Source organism: Musa acuminata, chromosome BXJ1-1 (genome assembly GCF_036884655.1).
Source record: "Musa acuminata AAA Group cultivar baxijiao chromosome BXJ1-1, Cavendish_Baxijiao_AAA, whole genome shotgun sequence".
NCBI lineage: Eukaryota > Viridiplantae > Streptophyta > Magnoliopsida > Zingiberales > Musaceae > Musa > Musa acuminata.
In genome coordinates, this window is record NC_088327.1 from 20,643,123 (window position 1) to 20,665,979 (window position 22,857).

Genomic DNA, 22,857 nt, shown 5'->3' on the forward strand with positions numbered 1-22,857 from the left:
CCCATCCTTATAAATGAATGAGCAAACGCGAAGAGGACAATAAAAAAAACCTTCCCCCCCCCCATATTTCTTCTCACCGGTCCGGTCCGTATTATAAGTCAAATTCTCCCTATCCCCATCCTATACCCGAATGAGCAAACGCGAAGAGGACAATAAAAGAAACCTTCCCCTCCCCATCCTTATAACCGAAGGAGCAAACGCGAAGAGGACAACAAAAGAAACCCTTCCCCTCCCCATCCTTATAATCGAACAAGCAAACGCAAAGAGGACAACACAGGAAACCATTTTTGCCGTCGTTTCGTCTTCGGTGCGGATCCTCTGTTCTCGCATGGATTTAGCTTTCTCCGGATAAGAGATCTCTGATGGTGTACATTTTGTAAGGAACGATCCAGTTCTGGGCCTCTAATTAGCAGTTTGCTTGCCGTTAGTTCGACGAGATCGAACTCGGGACAAGGAGTCATCTTCTACTTTTTAACCTTCTCGAGCATGCCCGCAGATTTGGTTTCACGCCTACCCGATTGACAAAGTCGCTCGCCCTTTCCGGTTTGGTTCACGTTTCGATCGTTTCTCTTTATAAGAAGGCGAAAAGAGAAGCGGGAGTGGTTTGGTATACTCTTTTTGTCCCCATTTGTTTGTCTTTTTTTTTTTTTTTGCCTTAGATCTTCTTGAATTTCATTTAGTATTATATTCTACTTTGTAATTTTTTCTTTCTTTATATTCTTTTTTGTAGTTTCTGTGATTGTTTTGATATCCGATATCTAATTTTGCATCAGAGTCAAGATCTGTTATTATTGTGCTTCATTTCCTCTTCTTATGTTTTCAAGCTATATGTGCCTTGTGTTGTTTTGTTAGGTAGAAAAATTGTAGATCACAGTTTACTGGAATTCTTGGTTTCTTCAATCTGTACCCCTCACTGCATTGCCTAAATCTGGCACAACTCATGCCTGTATCTCCAAGCCCAACCCTTTTGATTCAGATTCTGAACCCGAAATGAATCCTAAACCTGGAAGATCTTCCTCAGGCCCTGTAATTGGTAAGAAAAATCCAGTAGGCTCTTCTTCTAGCTATGATGAGGATGAAGGAGGAGAGGCCTTGTCATATTCACATTTGACCTCTGCAGCTGCAAGAAACAGATATAAGAATGATTTTTTTCATGATGCAGGAGGGATTACAGAACCAATCTGTGTAGGAATTAGAAAATTATGCTGCATACAAGGCTGAAGAAACAACACACAAAGTAAATGATTGTCTCAAGATTGCTCAAGTCATAAGGGAAGATGCCTCAGACACACTTGTGATGCTGCACCAGCAAGGAGAGCAGATTACACGTACTCATGAAACCACTGTTAGTATTGATCATGACCTCAGTCGGGTATGCTCTTGGAACCTGTCTGAAACTTTTGTTATGCATCGAGCATCTAAATTCAATATCACTGTTTATGGAAGCTAAGTCAACTTTCTGCAGTAATGCAGTCCAAAATGCACTACAGGATGTATAAAAATGCTATTATTATTTTTTTGGCAATGTATATGTTTTTCATGAATTTTCAATGCCTCTCTTTGTTCTGTGAACATTTGATGTTTATGTATTTTGGCCACTTGTCTCTCAGATATGTGAGACTGGGACATCTTTATTTTACAAATAAATATTCAGGAGAACAAATTGTGGTAATTCATGCTAATATGTAATTTTTTGCATATCAGTTGCCTATGTGATATATGTTTGTTCTGGACATAGATTATTGTCGTCATTTTGTAGTCAGGGTTTACCTATCAAACATACCAAAACAACTTCCTAGTAATTAGTTCAACTTAGCAAATTTTTTATTTGCATGCTGGAGGAACCATAAGTGAATAAATTTAAGCTTAATCCTCTGAAAATATATCCTTGTATTAATTGACGCTTTTATTTAATTCATTTACCTGCCATTCCACTAAGCAAGATATTCAACTTTGCTAGTTGTAAGAATATTTTTCTCAAACAACCCCTCTACTAGCAAGGGGGTATTGATGGGAGCCTTGTGCATTAGTCGCCCGATAAGAATATTTCTCTATCCTCATCACTGTTAAAAGAGCACTGCATTGAATAAAATTCAAAAGTTTTGTGAAGTTAACCCTTTCGTAATTCTTTTTTAAATATACTTTTGTCAGTACATATTCTTGTTACTGCTTAAAAAAAATATTTATGGAATAAAAAGATAATTTTGTATATGAACAAATATAAGTTGGTCATAACTCATAGCAGAATTAAACAAAAATCATAATCAAATCGGACATCAAGATTTATGTGGAAACCTTCCCCCAAACATGAAGGGTAAAAAACCACGGGACAAGGATTACGTCATTGTGTACAATATATAAAATCTCTCCAAGTGATCACAGTAAGAATTCATTGTAAATCTGATCTAACCTGAGATGAGAACATTGCCTGGATGATTGAGAACAACCTCTGCGTTGTCCTTGTCTTCTTCCTTTTCCTTTTTCTCTTGTTTTTCAGCCCTCAACTGTGTTTTTTCTCTCTTTTTCACAGTCATCGCTACTTCCTTTTTATGCCCTAGCCATCACACCTCTGGGTTAAAAGAGTTGAGGTTTAGATTAAATGAGAAGATTAAAGTAGACTATGGGTAATTAAAGCTCATTATGAGCTGAATAATGGGTTATCTGTCCAATAGATATTACCGCATGTGGAGTCAATAAACTATGAAATTTGTTGTTTCATTGGGTTAGTATCTATCGTTCCATGCAGCAACCTTTTTCAGTTTATAAGACAATAATGTTTTTTTTACTTAAACTTGCCTTAAAAGAAGATCCTTCGATAAGACAGGTTTCCACATATCCCATCAATGTATTTTTAAGATTTGAAGTTGAATCGGGTCCATTGCTTTATTATCCTCACCATCCAAAAATAGCCACCACACCTGAAGGCGATGGTAGCTTATTTGAGAATTCAGATTAAACATTATTGAGGCTCCATGTAATCCAGTCGATGCAAGAAAACTTCTGCAATCTACTTGTGAGTTCTGACTTTGAGCTTCCCTGATTCCATTTCTTCCTAATACACTTTTCCCTGGATTTCTTGCATCGGTTTGCCAGGGAATCGGAAGTATCCATCTTCTTTCTCTCTTTTTCAGCCAACTAACAACAGGTGTTTTGTACTAAAATACTTCAACTATTATAACATTGTCCAAATTAGTCTTGTGGTCGGTCCTTCACCTGTAAACTATGATAGATAGTCGATTAGGATCCACATAAAAATCCAGAGTAACTACAACAACCTGGCTTGGCTTGTTATGTATTTCTTTTGCATGTTGTTATTTGTGATAATGTTGATGTTTTGTTTTCCTGTTTTCAGGTGTAGCTTCCCTTCCCTGACATGCTTTCCTTGCAGGGTGAGAAATTTTGGGAAGCCAAAGAAAACTCACCAGATAAAGGGCCCAGTTTTTACAACAGGTATGTACAACATATACATGAATTAGTAACACTTTCTGATGTTGGTTGATGTCTGTGCTTGATTTGGCACTCCTATACTTGATGATTCCTATGAAAGAAAGGCAAACCACATGGATCAAAGAGAAAAGTCAAATCCACGGCATTATTCTGAACCCACATCTGCAATGTACAAAGTCCAGTTTTGTGTTTTGATGAGTTTAAAATGACAAATATGAGGACCACTTACTTGTGGATGCATTTGACTTTCTCGTAGATTGAGAAGGCAAAACAAGATGACACCCTTTCAGACTTGAGTGATGTCTTGGGGCAGCTGAAAGGCATGGCCCTTGACATGAGTACAGAGATGGACAGGTGAGATATTCTTTTTCTATTTTTGAACTTTTTATCACATCTCTCTCTCTCTCTCTCTCTCTATTTCTTTTTATCTATTCTTGTGCATATGAATTTGCTGAAACTAAAAAATGGTATATGGTTAGTGGGGGCATTGATGTTTTCATGAAAATTTATAGAAGATGTTGCTCAAAATCTGCCGTAGCGTTTTCTTAGTTGTGCTCCGCAATCAACATAATTTGAATATTTCTCCCCTCACTGAGATGTAACAAAAGAATTTTTGATACTTTAATATTGTTTTGTGGCAAAAACAATGGATTTTGAATTTTTTTTTTTAATGAACAATGGATTTCTTGTTTCCTTAAAGATGGTACAGAGATCTCTTGATCAAGACATAAGGCCAGTGTAATCTATAGATATTTTTAGATAGATACATTACAAGTCAGTCTAAAATAAGAATCTTTAGCTATGGTTATCTTAGTCACTGAGTTTGCATTAACATCAATATTGACAAATTTATCGTGGAAATTTTTGGAAAGAAAAACTTAGATCGTTCATCATATTAGGAGGTTGTCAGCTTTACCCCTACTGGTATTTGGTACTGTATCAATGTGCCGCCATTACTGGTGATTAGAGCTTTGCCATCTTTTTAAAGTGGCTATAAAATTATGCATCTGTAACCATTTTTCTTGTTCCATATACAACTTTTTATACAACAACATGATACGTTTTTGCATAAATAAATAAATTTCATGTAAAGAAAAGAAACTATTATATGACCCTCTCGCTCTCTCTCTTTCTTCTTCTTATACCTACCTACTCTTTTTACCTTGAAAATTGGTTGAAGGTCAGTGGTTGGCCATTAGTGGGAGAATTTGTGTCATTGACAGCAGACTCATTCGAAATTTTAGAGTTTTCCAACTTTGGTGTTGCAGTTCAGACTGTAGTTTCCGCATCCTTGCTTTAGTATAGCATTCATTATATGTATCATTATAAAATAAAGAAAGAAAGAAAAATGAGCAAAATTTGGATGTTTGATTCCTAAATGAATGCATCTGCACGGCGTACAAATAAGTTTAAATTGAGAAATTTTGCTTTATAAGAAAAATCTCAAATGTTGCATGAGAACCAACCATGGACAAACCTAACAAATTTTGACGAAGAAAAAGCAGAGTGGTCATGGCCTTTTTTACTTTTCAGTGATTATTGTAGCTTTGTCATCTTTTATTTTCACCTCTTGATTCATTTAGTAGTCCATGTAAATGTTGGTGTAAAAAATTAAAATTAAAAAAAATTAAATATAATTATTTTTTCTGGGGTCATTCAGTTCTATGGAACAATATGTCAATGGAAGGTTGTTGGTCAAATAAGAGAAATGTATGATGTATTACATCATACTTTTTGCCGCTTCCTAATTTCGTAGTCCTGTGCCATTGCACCTGCCCTTTTCCATGAGCTTTTGCATGTCTTTATCTGATCTTATTAAAGATAAAAAAAATAACTAGAAAGAGTCTGGTGTTATGCTATCTAATTCTCTCGTTTACCCTGAGTTCATGGATTCATGTTCCTGCCTCTTGAATGGCCCATGTAACTTGTTTTATCTGTTGCTCTATCTTTTTGGTAAATGGAATCTCCTTGCTTCTTGGCAGGCAAAACAAGGCTCTGGATGCCTGCCTTGCATAATGATGTGGAAGAGCTGAATTCCCGAGTGAAAGGACCCAACCGACGCACTCGCCGGTTACTCGGCAAATAGGGGCTGCAGATGTTCAATCATTCAGGATAGCAGATAAGCAAGTTCTTATATTAGATTTTTTTTACCCACTTCTATTTCCATTATATGGCCACTTTTCAGCTTTTGCACATGAATTATTACATTCTTCCTGTTTATTATTACTGATTCTGTTGTAACACTTGATTACCTTTGTACGTGTTTCCCTGCTTCGGTTCTACATTAGCATGTGACACTTACAAAGGTGATGATGTCAAATTTGCGTTAGAGTGCATTTAAAGGGCTCCATATCATGTTAAGGTAAAGGTATGCTTAAGCTCCATATGTTGATAGCCAGAGTTCCATGCAACGCAAGACCCCTCGGTGCTTCCATTCGTTTTATGTCTTTTTTCACTCGATGGAGACGGTGCCCGTTCCATCATACACTCACCGAACAATCATGATCGGACGGTTCAGATCCGTTATAATCAAGCCAGTCGCTTGATGCTCTCCCAACAACGGTCCAGACCAGACCGGAGAGAGCGCGCCGGTCTTCGTCGCCCCTCGATGCTATCGTAGATAGATAGCAATGACAGCCGCGGTATCCTTGGACCACCACCATCACCATCCCCGCCTCGTTCCTCCGGCGTCGAAAAGCTCTTGTGGTGACTCCTCTCGGTGTCGCTCGCCTCCGGTGCCGACCCCTGAGGGCGTTGAAGTAAGATTTAGGGCACACGAATTGTCGGGTTCTGGATCCCCATCACAAAAGTCAGATTTATCCTTAATTATTTTGATACCAACACTCTGATGGTTTCGAGAGATAGGTAGTGATAGGGTACAATTTGGCAGCACGCCCTTTGATAGCATACCATAGCCACGATAGCACCATGTGAAACTTAAAAGACGATGTGACGGATCACGTCAGCGACTCAAACAATGCGACCATCCTCTTAGCTTGTATAAGGTCGTGCAAGCGGCGTCGTCGGGTACGAAGCTGCCCTAGAAGGTTCGGAATGACGTCGTCGGGTACAGAGCCGCCCTAGAATGCTTGGGACGGTGCCACTTGGCGATGATCTGTGCAGGTCGACCGTCATCTGCGGAACGACGTCGTCGGGTATAGAGCCATCCCAAAATGCTCAGGACAGTGTCGCTCGGCGCCGATCCATACAAGTCGACCGTCGTCCGTGCATAGAGGCATGAGCCGACCGCTTAAAGGGGTCAACGATCATTAACATACGGGGTACGATCGATCCTCGTGTGTAGGTATAAAAACCCACCACCTGGGGACTTTTTTTCGGTCCACTCAACTCACTCTCATTCTACTCAATACTAACTTGAGTTTCGGAGGGGTCGAGTCGGGAAATCCCCCTCTCGAGCTTGACCTATGTGTAGGGGCCGGCGACGAAGAAACCAACAACAAGACTCTTAGCTCATAGCTCAACCCGATCGGACGCCCAATCCAGCCTCCTGATTCTTTGCGTGAGCGACCTTGCACATTTAGGATCGGACCAAGCCATGCTGACTCCTCGGCCACAGCATAAAAGGTTCACCAACATTTTGGCACTAGAAGGAGGGCCCGATGTCGTAAGAACGCCCTCAGCCGAACAACCCAGAGGAGCATCCCATAGAAGAGCCACACCCGACCTTTGGGTTCGGAGGGCAACCCCGCTCCCTCCGAGCCTAGAAAGAAACACCTTAACCGCAACCCCAAGTCACTATTGGCGACTATTCAATGATCTTGTGTTGTCGCCTCCCGAGACCAGCATGGGGCAACCTCCCATCTCAACTGAGGCATTCCTTAGCCTCACTCACCAGGTCCAAGCTTTAGTAGGGATGATGTAGACCATCATCCTTTTAGTCCCTCAGCTAGCCCAACAATCGGCGATGCCTCAGCCACTACAATGGCAACTGCTAGCTCCTAGTCCCCCATCACCATCGGCCCCTCAGCAGCCCATTGCGGTGAACATTACCCCATCACCCGAGAAGGTATCGGAGAACCCAAGGCTGATACCCAAGCATAGCATTCTCGACCCCGACACATTATCATATGACTTGGCGGACTCTCTCCGGGCTCAGTTGCGCTCGGTCAATTGGCATCTTGATGAAGTCCAAAGGGAGTTCCACAAATCCAAGGAAGAGCTCGACGAGGTTCTCCCGGGAGGGTCACCCTTTGTACAGGAGGTCCAGGACAAGCTCATCCCGCAAAGCTTTCGTCTTCCTACGCTTAAAACCTACAATAGTAGCTCCGACCCAATGGAACATGTTGTAGTATTTCGAGCCCAGATGGCCTTGTATGGCACTTTGGATGCTCGAATGTGCGAGCATTCCCTACAACTCTCTAAGGCCCAGTGCGGATGTAGTACAACTGACTTAGGCCAACCTCGGAGGACTCTTCTCACTTTTAAAACACTTTTAACACCAACACTTAAGATTTTTCACACTTTTGATTGCACTTTTATTATCTTTCCGTGCAGAAAAGGGTGGGATATTTATAGATATTAGTGGCTTCAGAATTGGAGCCAAAAAGTATCACATCCCTATATTTCGGGGTACTGGCAGTACCACCGCCATTATTGGGCGGTACCATCGCCTGACTCTCTAACACTGGGCAGTACCACCACCAAGTCTGGTGGTACCATCGCCTAACATAGCTCTCGAAGATTGAGCTCTGGCAGTACCACCGCCTGACAGGTGATACCACTACTGGCAAGTAATAACTGTTGACGGTACCACCGCCCAGAACACTTGGGAGACCAAGTCCAAGGCGGCGACCGTGACTTCAAGTGCAGAATGGGCTGTTCAATCCGACCTAATTTAATCCTGTTAAAGGCCCAATTGGCTCCTAACTGAGTTAGTGGGATTACCTCCCAATCTTAACTCAACTTAAGGTCTAACTATAATAATTAAGACATTTAACAAAGCATTCTTGTTCCGGTTCGTTAATTGTTCTTTCGGTGAGCTTTCAGCGAACTTCCGAAGATCTCTCGGCAATGTTCCGACAGACTTCTGGTAAACTCTTAGACTTCACGACAATCTTCTTAGCGAGTTCTGACGAGCTTCTTTGGCAAGCTCCTGGACTTCTCGGTTAATTCCGGTGGAACTTCCGATGAACTCTTGAACTCCCAACGAAATCTCGATCTTGACTCCGGCACAACATTTATTTTATGTCTTACCGCTATCATAGTTAATCCTGTACACTTTTCTCAACATATAGATTAGATCAAATAATTTACCGATTGATTTCATCATCAAAATTCGAAATTCAAGAATCTCCCCCTTTTGGATGATGATAATCAATTGATGACGAAGTTAACCTTAACTCCCCCTATCTATATGCTATGCTTGAGAAAAAACATTCTTGAATTCAAGGCCTTTGAATTCAAGCATCAAACCGATAAGTTATTTTCATTTAAACTTATCAACATGTACATCATGATACTTATCATGATTTTCTAATTCAAAATACGATATCACGTATTTATCAATAAAAATGATATCAATGCATGACATCCATTTTCAAGTCCAATGATGATAAACAATCATCATTTTCAAATATGATATGAGTTTCGAATATAAAATTTAGCAAGATGATAATTCTCGATAAAAGATGACAATTCATCATTTTAAGGCATGGTATTAATTGTAAATAGCAAGTTAAGCTCATGATACCTTATCATTATGATAGACATTTATCAAACATTCATGAAAGAGTTCAAGTATCTACGATATATATGATGCATGCATTTTAAGGTAACTACGATAAAGATTTCAAATATTCATATGCAATACATTTTGATATGTTTCAAGTATGTGCAATGTATTTGATGATTCCAATTATATTTGCTCATATTTCAAGCATTCGTAATACATTTTATGCACTTATCTAAGACATTCATTTTGTCGTCAATTTGTCACATTTCTCCCCCTTTGTCATCAACAAAAAGGAGAACACTTCAACAATGCAAGTGTTGTAAAGATTCAAGCAAGTTTTACACTAATTTATCCAAACCATAGAGGAAGGTAAGCAAAAACTTTGCATGATAACTTTTAGAAAAGCTGACATTTTTACTCAAGGGCTTTTTGGTTCTTCTTTAGTTGTGCAAGTTTCTTTCTTCCTTTGTCGAGGAAGAAGGAAAAGAAAAGATTCCATCAAGAACCAAATTTCATGAAAGGATTTGAACCAAGTCAAATTCAAAACAATAAATGAGTTTCATTAAATCATGCTTCAATTTTAACAAAGAGAAGGGATTTATGAAAAGGATCAAGATATCCATACAAAATCAAATCCCTATTCTTGCAAGTGATCATCACACACTAACAATTCATAAAATTTTTCTTTCATGAGAAGAGTAAGGAAGAAGCATCAAATGAAGGATTAAAAATCCTTGAATAAAACTTCATAATTAAATCTGTTAAAAATTCACAAGAGTGAAATCCGTGAGAGATGCATTTGTCAATGAATTCCATGAGTGAAAGGACTAAGTGTATCAAAAATCATTAAGTGATGGAGCATAAACTTGATATCAAGGAAGATAAAAATGAAATAAATTCATGAAAGCTCCATTCATGAAATATATTAAGAGAAAGATAGTCAGGAAAAGAAATACAACAAACTCATGTATTCGGATAATTTAACATCTCTAACTCCCTTCTAATGAAATCAAATTGTTCTTCATTTAAAGGTTTTGTAAAGATATCAGTCAATTGATGTTTCGTATCAATGAATTCTAAGATTACATCATGATTATTAACATGATCTCGTATAAAGTGATGTCTACTGTCAATATGTTTAGTTCTAAAGTGTTGAATAGGATTTTTCGTTAAACATATTACACTTGTGTTGTCACATTTTATGAGAATGTTCTTAAGATAAATTCTATAATATTCTAATGTATTTTTCATCCATATGACTTGTGCATGACATGCACTAGCCGCTATGTATTCGGCTTCAGTTGTAGATAATGCAATCGAGTTTTGTTTCTTAGAAGACCAAGAGACAAGTGCATGACCTAAGAGTTGACATGTTCCGAATGTGCTTTTTCTATCTAATCTATATCCAGCAAAATCCACATTAATATACGTAGTTAATTCAAAATTTTTGGATTTTGTAATCATAATCCTATATTAGTGGTTCCTTTAAGATATCTAAGAATTCTTTTAACTACTTTAAGATGAGATAGCTTAGGATTAGATTGAAACCTAGCACAAAGCCCTACGCTAAACATAATGTCCAGTCTAGTTATGGTGAGGTATAGTAAACTACCTATCATACTCCTATAAGTTTTATGATCAAAGCTTTCTGTAGTTTCGTCAATGTCTAACTTAGTGGAGGTACTCATATGAGTATTGATAGCCTTTGAATTATCCATATTAGACCATTTTAGTAAGTCTAATGCATATTTTGTTTGATTAAAAAAAATATCATTACTAAGTTATTTGATTTGTAAGCCTGTTAGTTCACCGATTAAGCTCCTTTCAAACTCTTGGCTCATACTCTTGGCAAACGATTCATATAGAGATTCATTTATAGAATCAAAAACAATATCATCAACGTAAATTTGAACAACAAGAAAATTATTTTCAAAATTTTTAATAAACAATGTAGTATCGACCTTACCTTTAGAGAAATTATTTTAGATAATAAATGAGCGAAGTCTCTCATACCAAGCCCTTAGGGCTTGTTTCAATCCATATAGAGCTTTAGTCAATTTAAACATATGATTAGGAAGATTATCATTCTCAAATTTGAGAGGTTGTTCAACATAAACTTCTTCAGAAATAAAGTCATTAAGAAAAGTACTTTTAACATTCATTTGAAATAACTTAAAATTATTATTGCTAGCATAGGCAAGGAGCATCCTTATGGCTTCTAATCATGCCACATGAGTAATGGTTCTTTCATAATCGATACATTCTTCTTGGTTAAAACCCTTGGCTACTAATCTAACCTTATTTCTAACCACGATACCAAATTCATCTTGTTTCTAAAGACCCATTTAGTACCAATAACTAAATGGTCATTTAGCCTCGGAAAAAGCTTCCACACCTCATTTCTCTCAAATTGATTCAACTCTTCTTGCATTGTGATAACCCATGAATCATCTTTCAAGGTCTCGTCAATGCATTTAAGTTCAATTTGAGAAAGAAAAGTAGCATTGGCACAAAAATTTTTAAGAGAAGAACGAGTTTGAATCCCTTTTGATGTGTCTCCTATGATTAACTTCTTAGAATGAGCATCTACGTACTTTCATTCATTGGGTAAGGATGTTTCGGAAGAAGATGCATCGAAGTTACTAGTTAAAGGAGAAGGTTCATTTAAATTCAAAGTATAAAAAATAAGATCATCGTCAAACTCATTTTTCTTAAATTCAGAAACTTCATTAAAGACAACATGAATAGATTCTTCTATAATCAAAATTCTTTTGTTAAAAATACAAAAAGGCTTTAGAACTAGAAGAATAGCCAAGAAAAATCCCTTGATCGAATTTTGCATCAAACTTTCCTAAAGCTTCTTTTTTCATTCAAGATAAAACATTTACAATCGAAAACTTTAAAATATGAAACGTTGGGTTTTTTGTTGTTCCACAATTCATAAGGAGTTTTGGAAAGTAATTGTCTTACTAGAACCCTATTCATGACATAACATGTCGTATTAACAGTTTTGGCCCAAAAATATTTGGATAGGCTATGTTTGTTCAACATGGTTCTTGTCATTTCTTGTAAGTTTCTATTTTTTCTTTCTACTACTATATTTTGTTGAGGATTTCTTGGAGTAGAGAAATTATAGTTGTATCCGTTAGATTTACAAAAATTTTGAAAATCACGATTTTGAAATTCGCCACCTTGATCACTCTGAATTGATGAAATCATAAAGTCTTTTTCATTTTGAACAAGTTTACAAAACTTTAAAAAATACCTAAAGCAATCACTTTTGTGTGCCAAGTATATCCAAGTGTATCTACTATAATCGTCCACAATTACAAAGGCGTATTTGCTACCTCATAGGTTTGATGTATCAATTGATCTAAACAAATCCATATGGATCAATTGCAATGGTCTAGAGGTGCTTATTTGATTCTTTAGTTTGAAACTACCTTTTATTTGTTTTCCTAATTGACATGCATTACACACATTGTCTTTAACAAACTTAATGTGAGGAATATCTCTTACAAGTTCTTTAAATGAGATTTGAGATATTAGTTTCATCTAGCATGACCTATTCTTCTATGTCAAAGCCAAGCATCGTCATTCAAAATCGAAAAACACATTTCATTACAAAGATCATCAATGTCGATAATATATACATTATTTTGTTTTAGGGCAATTAAAGATGTGTTTTTGTGTGGTTTTTTAATAATGCAAGCATTGGATTCAAATCTAATGATGTATCCTTTATCACACAATTGACTAATACTCAAAAGATTATGCTTTAAGCCATCAACCAACAACACATCTTTAATCAAAAAGTTGGATTTGTTACCTATAGTTCCTTTGCCAATGATTTTACCCTTGTTGTTGTCTTCGAAAGTGACATACCCTTCGTCTAGGCTAGTGAGTTTAGAGAATTAAGATGGATCTCCGGTCATGTACCTTGAGCGTCCACTATCAAGGTACCATCTATTGCTCCTAGCTTGTGATGGTAAACATTTTTATAAAAAAGAATGATTTTTAGGTACCCATTTGACCTTGGGTGCCTCAAAAATTGATCTACTCAACTTATCATGTTGCATTGAGTTTTTTACGGTTCCTTTATGAACCCAAATCAATTTGTGTGAACTACATCTCTTAAACCAACATTGATAAGCAACATATCCAGATTTGCAATAAAAGTTTCATTTGTTTCGGGGTGAAACATGCAAGGTAAGGCCTTTAACAAAGGTGGTTGAATTTTGGTGAGAGGTACTCACAAATCCGATTCCGCCTCTTCTATGAACGTGACCCTTATTGGCAAGGATCATGTTCAAGGACTTGCTACCAACCTCAAACTTTTCTAAGGTTTCTTTGAGTAGCAAGTTTTCCTTTTTAAGTATTTCTAATTCATCACATTTTGTGCAAGGAGCTAAACTATCATTGTACTCAACTTTTAATTTATCAAAATCACTAACAAGAGAAGCATGCTCCTTTTTTAACAGTTTATATTTTTTACTAACTAATTTACATTCATCAAATAAATCATGAAAAATACTTAGTAATTCATCAAAAGATAAATTTGCATCTAATGAACTGCTTACCTCATCTCCGATAGCCATTAGTGCATAGTGAGCAACTTGCTCTGTGTTGGTTAGCTCCTCTTCTTCGGATACACTTGAGTCGTCCCAAGTTGCTTTAAGAGCCTTCTTCTTCTTTGGTTGCTTCTTCTTTGCTTGAGGACATTCGCTTTTGAAATGTCCCGGCTTCTTGCATTCATAGCATATAACTTGTTCTTTCTTGAGTTCAAATTTATTTTTAGTATCATTTTTAGATTTATTCTTTTGTATGAATTTTTTAAACTTTCTTGTCAAGAGTGCCAAGTCATCATCATAGTCCTCATCACTTGAATTTTTTTTTCAAGTGGTCTTCTTGAGTTTTTAGTTGTTAGGATCAAGAGTCGGCACTAAGAGGGGGGTGAATTAGTGCAGCAGTAAAATAACATCGGTTTAAAAACTTTCGTACGATAAAAACTAATTTCGACGAAAACCGATTTCGGAAGCTTAATAACTTAGAAGCGTATGGACGCGTAGTGACTAAGTAAAGTAGTTTGCAGTATGCAAATGATAAGAATAAAATGCAAACCAAAGAACACAGCAGTTTTAGAGTGGTTTGGTCAACGTGACCTACATCCACTTTCGGCTTCCTCCTCCGACGAGGTCACTAGCATCCATTAGAGGCCTTCCTTCAATAGATGAAGGCCAATCACCTTTTACACCCCTCTTCTCCTTTTATCGGGTTTAGGAGATAACCCTTACAAGCACTCACTCCTCTCAAACTATTCTAACACTTAGACTCAAAGAGGAGGATTCTCACAAGAGATTACAACATCATTTTTCCCTCTTTAAATTCTCTGTGCTTGTGTGTTTTAACCAGGGATGAGAGGGGTATTTATAGGCTTCAAGTTGATTCAAACTTGGAGTCTAAAACTTTCCCATCCTGGGTTCCCCAAGCACAGGCGGTACCACCGCCTGCGTTGGGCGGTACTACCGCCTAGTGTCAGTCTGACACTAACACTGCCCTAGGCGGTACCACCGCTTAGGGGGACAATGTTGGGCGGTACCACCGCCTACATAGTCTCGAAGATTGTGCCACGACGGTGAGACTTCTTGGGGCATTATTTGGGCCTCTTATTGGGCCCAACATAGTTCTTACATGGGCCTAGCTGGCCCATAATTGGATTGGCCCAAATCCAAGCCCAATTATGTGCCAACTACGAAATCCTAAGACATTTGCTAAGCTAAACAAGTCCCTATGTCTATTCTTCCGGCGAGCTTCCGGCGATCTCTCGGCAATGTTCCGGCGTACTCCCGGCAAGCTCCTGGACTTCACGATGATCTTCTTGGTGAGTTTCAATGAGCTTCTCTGGCAAGCTCCGAGACTTCTCGGCTGGTTTCGACAGAACTTCCGACGAACATCCAGACTTCTGACGAACTCTCGAACTCCCAACGAAATCGCGTCCTTGACTCCGGGACTTCATTTTGCTTCATGCCTTGCTATCGTAGTTAATCCTGCACATGTAAAACATACTTCGATCTAGACAATTAATACTAAGCATTTAATCATGTTGTCCGGCATGTCATTGGTCCCTCGACGCTTCATCCGATTCTTCAGCACATCGTCCTCTCTTGAGGCCTATTGCCCAATCGGCCAGTTGACTCCGCAACTCCGATATCCTTGGCGCAATATCCGCTCTTCTTGGCCCGATGTCCGAATCCACGGCCCGAAACCTTATGTCGATACGTCGACCGTTCCTCCGGCTCGACGTCTAATCTTCTGACATGTTTTCCTCCGGCACAACATGATTTTTCCTGCTTTAATTATCTCATCCTGATCAAAGTATCCTGCATCACTGAAAACACAAATTAAAACATAAACACATATCAATTGGTTTCATCATCAAAATACGAGATTCAACATTAGTGACATTACCTTCCTGTTATTTGAAAGGTTATTCTCAAGTTCTTCATGAGCGTTGCAAGTCATCTCATAGGTCATTAGTGACCCGATAAGTTCTTCGAGAGAAAAGTTGTTTAAATCCTTGGCCTCTTGAATAACCATTACTTTAGGGTCCCAACTCTTTGGAAGAGATCTCAAGATTTTATTAACAAGTTCAAAGTTCGAAAAACATTTGCCAAGTGCTTTTAAACTATTAACGACATCCATAAAAAGGGTGTACATGTCGACAATAGTCTCGCTAGGCTTCATCCGAAACAATTCATAAGTATGAAATAAAATATTTATCTTCGACTCCTTTACTCTACTAGTTCCTTCGTGAGTGATTTTGAGTGTGTGCCAAATATTAAAAGTCATTTCACAAATAGACACTCGATTGAACTCGTTTTTATCTAAAGCGCAAAAACAAGACATTCATAGCCTTGGTATTTAAAGCGAAAGTCTTCTTCTCTAACTCATTCCAATCGCTCATTGGAAGAGAAGACTTTTGAAAGTCAATTTCTACAAGGTTCCATAACTCAAAATCCATTGAAATTAGAAAAATCCTCATTATAGTCTTCCAATATGTGTAATTCGTTCCATTGAACATAGGTGGACGTGTAATTGAATGACCCTCTTGGTTGTCGGCAAATGTCATCTCTCTTGGGTTTCAAACCAAACAAGAGTGATCTTACTCTGATACCAATTGTTAGGATCAAGAGCGGTACTAAGAGTGGGGGGGGGGGTGGGTGAATTAGTGTAGTGGAAAGATTACGTCGATTCAAAAGCCTTCGTATGATAAAAATTGGTTTCGACTCAAATCATTTATTTTACTTTGAATAAGTAGAGAAGAAAAGGTTGGGCAGTTTGCAATGTAGTAAAGTTGAATGCAGTAAGGAGAATTTGCAGTAAGGAAAGAACACACCGGAATTTATAGTGGTTCAGTCATTGTGACCTACATCCACTTCTGATTCCTCCTTCGTTAAGGTCACCAGCGTCCACTAATGGTCCTCCTTCAATAGGCGTAGACCAACCACCTCTTTACAATGCTTTCTCCTTTCAATAGGTTTAGGAGATAACCCTTACAAGCCTCACTCCTCTTTCTTGGATGATTACAAAGATAAGAGAGGGAGAAGGACTCTTCTCACTTTTACAACACTTTTAACGCCCCAACACTTAAGATTTTTTACACTTTTGATTGCACTTTTGTTACCCTTCCATACAGAAAAGGGTGAGATATTTATAGGTCCCAATGGCTTCAGAATTGAAGCTAAAAAGTGTCACATCCCTAGAATTTATGGTACCGACGGTACCATCATCATTATTGGGCGGTACCACCGCCTAGTCTGGCGGTACCACCGCTTGACAGAGCTCTCGAAGACTGAGCTCTAGTGGTACCATCACTTGACAAGCGATACCATCATTGGCAGGTAATAACTACCAATGGTACCACCGCCCAGAACACCTGGGAGACCGAGTCCCAGGCGATGCCACCGTCGGTCGGACTTCAGGTGCTGAATGGGTTGTTCAATCCGGCCCAATTCAGTCCTGTTAAGGGTCCAGTTGGCCCCTAACTGAGTTAGTGGGATTACCTCCCAATCCTAACTCAACTTAAGGTCTAACTACAATAATTAAGACATTTAACAAAGCATTCTTGTTCCGGTTCGTCAATTGTTCTTCCGGCGAGCTTCCGGTGATCTTCCAACGAACTTCCGACTATCTCACAACAATGTTCTAGCGGACTTCCAGCAAGCTCCTAGACACGATGATCTTCTTAGCGAGTTCCGACAAGCTTCTTTGGTAAGCTCCTGGACTTCTCGGTTAATTCCGGTGGAACTTCCAATGAACGTCCGGACTTCTGACAAACTCTTAAACTCCCAACGAAATCTCGATCTTGACTCTGGCACAACATTTGCTTTATGTCTTACCACCATTGTAGTTAATCCTACACACTTTTCTCAACATATAGATTAGATCAAACAATTTATCAATTGATTTCATCATCAAAATCTGAGATTCAACACTATAGAGCTCAAGATACAACCATGTCTAAATACTTGTTGAAGGTGAGACAACTCGCCGACCGCTTCCAACACTTTACGATGACGAGGATTCCTCGGGTGCAAAACATGCAAGCAAACGCATTGGCAAAACTTGCCTTGGGTCCAAGCATCAAACCGCCCCTTCCCGAGGTCGAGCAACTCCCTTGTCGAACCATCATGGCCAAGGATGTTGTCAAAGTTGATGTGACCTCGACCTGGATAAAGGAGATCCTCCGCTACAAGAGGGATGGAACACTTCCGACCGACAAAGCTGCCTCTCGACGGCTTTGGCGTACACAAGCATGGTATTGCGAGATGAATGGACGACTCTACCGAATGTCATTCACCTAACCGCTCATGAGGTGCCTGGCCCCCAAGGAGGCCCAGGCAATTTTAACCGAGGTCCATGAGGGAATCTGCGGAGAGCACATTGGCGGCCGAACCCTAGCCTTCAAAATCCTCCGACAAGGCTATTACTAGCCAACCATGCACCAGGACGCCAAGACTTATGTACAGCGATGTCAACAATGCCAAAAGCATGCTCGAGTGCAACATCAACCCACGATCCCAGTAACCCCGATAGACTGTGCATGGCCCTTCGCGTAGTGGGGGATGGACCTCCTCAACCCCTTCCCCCCAGCTTCAGGACAATGAAGGTTCCTCATTGTTCAGGTAGATTACTTCATGAAGTCGGTAGAGGCTGAGCCACTAGCGTCCATCATTGAGAGGTAGGTCGAGGGGTTCGTCTTGAAGAACATCATCACTCGTTTCGGCATCGCTAAAGCCATCATCACTGACAATGGGACATTGTTCAACAACGCCAAGTTTAGAAAATTTTACGAAGATTACGAGATACAGTTGAGGTTTAGCTCGGTGGCCCACCCTCAAACCAACGGTCTGGCCGAGGTAACCAACCGAGCTCTTCTTGAGGGCCTTAAGAGGAGAGTCTTCGGAGCTTAAGGCACGTGGGTCAACGAGCTCTTGAGCATCCTGTGGGCCTCCCGCACAATGCCAAAACCTGCCATAGGAGAGTCACCCTTTAGTTTAGCATTTGGAACCGAGGCGGTGCTCCCCCCCAAGGTAGTCTTCCCGACCCCTCGGATTAAGAACTTCGAAGAAGGTACAACGGACAAAGGCCTCCACGCTAACCTAGACCTCGTGGAAGAGCGGAGAGCCGATGCGCACCTCCGAACCCTGGCTTACAAAAAAACTATCGCCGAACTCTACAACCGAAAGGTGTGCCCTCGACCGATCAAGCTTAGCAACTTGGTCTTACGAAAGGCTGAGGTCAGTGACCCGACATGCACCCGGGGCAAGCTGGCCCCAAGTTGGGAGGGTCCCTATCGAGTAGCTGAAGTTTTTCGGGATGGCACTTACTGCCTAACAATGCAAGAAGGAGATCAGTTACCAAGGACCTGACACATATCAAATTTAAAGTTCTATGTCTAGCAAGTGTTCTCGGCTCGGGAAACCCTAGGGTCGGTCTAAGAATCCCCACATGACACGAAAAATCTGTTCCAGAGAATAGAGTTGTATTGATAAGCAAAAAGTTACATAGCCCGATCAGTCGTGACAAACAAAAGCATAACAACTTCCGACCGATCGCCAAAAATACGTGAAGATAGACCTAGGCCTTAGGATCGCCCACGCTGTCATCAAAAGGCACCTCATTGGGCATTGCAACATTCTCGTCTTCGGGCAGGCTAGTGAAAGGATCTTCCTCGATTACTAGATCGGGGTACCGAGCTCGGAACCAAGCCAGAGCAACTCGGTATCCGTATTCATAAGTAACCTGGCCTGATCTTTGCATATCGAGTTGAAAACCGACTAATTCCTTGTACTTTGATATAATCTTCTTCCCCTTTTCAGGCGTCGCCTGAACCTCGTGAACAAGGGCTTCCTCTGCCTTATTCATCTCCGCTCGGGCCTCCTCAAACCCCGCAATAGGTCCAGTAGCTCGCCCTCCATCAAACGAACCCTCCCGCGGGACTCCTTCAATAGGCATTGAGCCTCTGCGAGCTGTTCTTGAAGCATGCCTTGCTCCCGCTCAGCATCCTCGAGCTCAGACTTCAACCGAGCCACCTCCCCTTCCAAGTCAGCCTCCCGCTGCTTGGCCATTACAACATCTTCCGGCGTAGAACCTCGTTTTAGTTCTTTGATTTGACCACGAAGTACGGTAATCTTATCCCCCATATTACTAATTACTCAACCCACATCCTGAACCCGATCTATCAGCCCCATAGAACTTGAAAGAAGTGTTGCCTCTGCACAAAGAAAGCGCAAATCAGTGCTTGAAAGAAGAAACCACGGGAGCAGATGAAAAAGGCAGCATTCTTACCCAGACCAAGGACTTGGCGGTTTTGCCAATCAGCACCTCCGATGGAGAGGTATACACCTGCTTAGCTACTACCAGGACAAGCGCACATCAGACATACGCCATGGACGAGAAACCATCAGTCCACACGCGGCTCCCCATGGTCAGCCCCGGCCAACGCGGCTCGAGGGGAGCCTCTGCCTCTCCATCAAGTAATTCGCCCATCGACAGAGCTTGAAAGGCTCGTTCTTTGTTTGCGTTTGGATGTGACAAAGGTCTGGCATCGACACCGACTGAACCGACCTCCCAGGCTCCACCCCCGACGAGGGAGCATGCTCCTTACCGTGCGTGCTCCCGCCGACACATCCGCCTTGGGTGGCGCCCCAAGAACTTTCTCTGCACTCGCCCCCCTGAACGGTGGTAGCCCCCCAGCCACAGCCGCCTCGGACATCTTGCGGGTCCCAACCTTAGCCTTCTTCCGTGGATAGTCTTGCTCAAGGCTTCTCCGTCGTGCTGTCGGGTTGGGCCCTCCCGAGGGAGGAGCGAACAATTGGGTAGGGCGAGAAGTCACTGAAATGCGAGGCATGCCTCTCAGTTCCTTGAGGTTCACCATGTCTACCCAAGAGATCAAGGGTGGGTCAGCGACACGGAGAATGATAAAGCTATGGCTGGAGCAAAGGCAAGGGGACGGGCTCGGACCATACCCCGAGGAGCCAAACTAAGACCCGCCTCGACCAAGCACTCCTCGATCATGTTCTTGATCGCCTGGGAAGAAGAAAGAATCTCCTTCAAATGCCCAAGCTGCTCGAATTCCTCATTAGACAACTCCGAGGAAGTATTGTTAACCGGATCGAACCGACCATTGGAGTTCAAAACCCCATCCCTAACTACGATTAATAAAGAAGTAATGGCTCTTCCACCCCCTTGTTGTTAGAAGGTACCCCGCTTACCCTAAAACCACCCCGGGACGATAGGTAGTAACCACCCAGCCCTTTGGAAAGATGAAAGTAAGGAAGAGCGAGCGGGTCAGGGTTAAATATACCCACACCGTGATACTCCCTGAGGAAGACCACCATATACCGCCATGAGTTCGGCATCATCTACAAGGGTGAAATTCGCCATTGAGACAGACCTCAATTGTCGAGTGCAGAGGAAACTTGAGCCCTACCTCTAATGCATCAAGTGTCAGCCCAAACTCGTCCAAGAACAGGTCATAGGCGCATTGTCCAGGCCAAGGAGCATGTAACTCATATTTGACCGGTATACTATAATGATCCTAGATGCAGCCAAGCAGCGCTATAGTAACAATAGAATCAAAATCATGCAACGATTTTGAGACTTTGAGGGCCCGCACAACCTTCTCACTCACGGGGGATGCACCACCCGCCGACAAGCTATCCCCGACACTACTTGAGGTTGACGCTGCAACCTCAAACCCCGATCGACCAGATGAAGAAGATGAAGAAGAGGAAGAAGAAGACATCCCGATCGACCTGAACTGCTAATCGACCAATGGAAACAATGGAGGAAGGGAGTCGAAGCACTGGAATGAACTAGTAAGAACCAGCAAAATCGAGGAGGTTTATAAAGAAAGCCCCACCAATCGAGGTGACCCTTCACCTTCCCCGAATGCGAGCAGCCACTCACCTCGCCATAATGACTCATGAAAGAGTGCATAAACACAAGTTCCAAGGAAAAATTGTTCCCACCAGGACAAGAGCCTCCCACCGAAAGCAAAGGCTCTAGCCATAAATGAAATTCCCACAAAACTGCATGGCGGGAAATCTCCCGCCATAGTCGGCTTTGGCTATGGGCTATGCAGATCCTCGATCACATCAGTCCCTAGTACCCGAGCCATGATGCTCGGTCACATCAGTCCCTAGTACTCGAGCCATGATGCTCGGTCACATTAGTCCCTAGTGCCTGAGCCATGGCGCTTAGTCACATCAGTCCCCAGTACCTGAGCCATGATGCTTGGTCACATCAGTCCCCAATACCTGAGCCATGGTGCTCGGTCACATTAGTCCCCAGTGCCCAAGCCATGGTGCTCGGTCACATCAGTCTCCAATACCCAAGCCATGATGCTTGGTCACATCAGTCCCTAGTGCTCGAGCCATAGCGCTCGGTCACATTAGTCCCCAGTACACGAGCCATGGTGCTCGGTCACATCAACCCCCAATAATCGAGCCATGGTGCTCGATGCTCGGTCACATCAGTCTCCAGCCATGATGCTCAGTCACACCAGTCCTCATTGCCCAAGTCATGGTGCTTGGTCACATCAGTCCCTAGTGCCTGAGCCATGGTGCTCGGTCACATCAGTCCACAGTACCCGAGTCATCACATCAGTCTCCAGTACTCGAGCCATGATGCTCGATCACACCAGTCCTCAATGCCCAAGCTATGGTGCTCGGTCACATCAGTCCCGAGTGCCCGAGCCATAACGCTCGATCATATCAGTCCCTAATACCCGAGCCATGACGCTCGGTCACATCAGTCTCTAGTGCCCGAGCCATGATGCTCGATCACACCAGTCCTCAGTGCCTGAGCCATGGTGTTAGGTCACATCAGTCCCCAGTGCATGAGCCATGGCGCTCGGTCACATCAGTTCCCAATATCGAGCCATGACGCTCAGTCACATCAGTATCTAGTGCTTGAGCCATGGTGCACGACCTCACCAGTCTCCAGCGCCCGACTAGCGTGACCAGACCAGTCTTCGATGCTCGAGTAACACCACTTGACCAATCATACATCCATGCCTCATTTACTTTCAACCAGTCTAGCACCAACCGGCAATCAAGCCAACAATTCCAGTGCAACAGCCGATTCATTCAAGTGAAGACACCAAGCCATGCCCCGAGCCCCTTCGGGGGGAGTCGAAGCATGGCTCTCTA

General features: G+C 41.5%; 1 long non-coding RNA gene across 7 annotated transcripts; it reads left to right on the plus strand.

Moving 5' to 3' along the window:
- Positions 1–81: 81 nt before the first annotated feature.
- Positions 82–5,727, plus strand: LOC135677170 (uncharacterized). 7 transcript variants are annotated; one of them, XR_010514570.1, is made up of 6 exons: positions 83–1,033; positions 1,163–1,372; positions 3,353–3,450; positions 3,548–3,616; positions 3,704–3,801; positions 5,430–5,727. It is a non-coding gene; the product is annotated as an uncharacterized LOC135677170 (long non-coding RNA). The 7 variants fall into 7 exon arrangements; XR_010514572.1 differs by having other exon boundaries at positions 3,552–3,616; XR_010514567.1 differs by having other exon boundaries at positions 87–607; positions 853–1,033; positions 3,353–3,616.
- Positions 5,728–22,857: the final 17,130 nt, after the last annotated feature.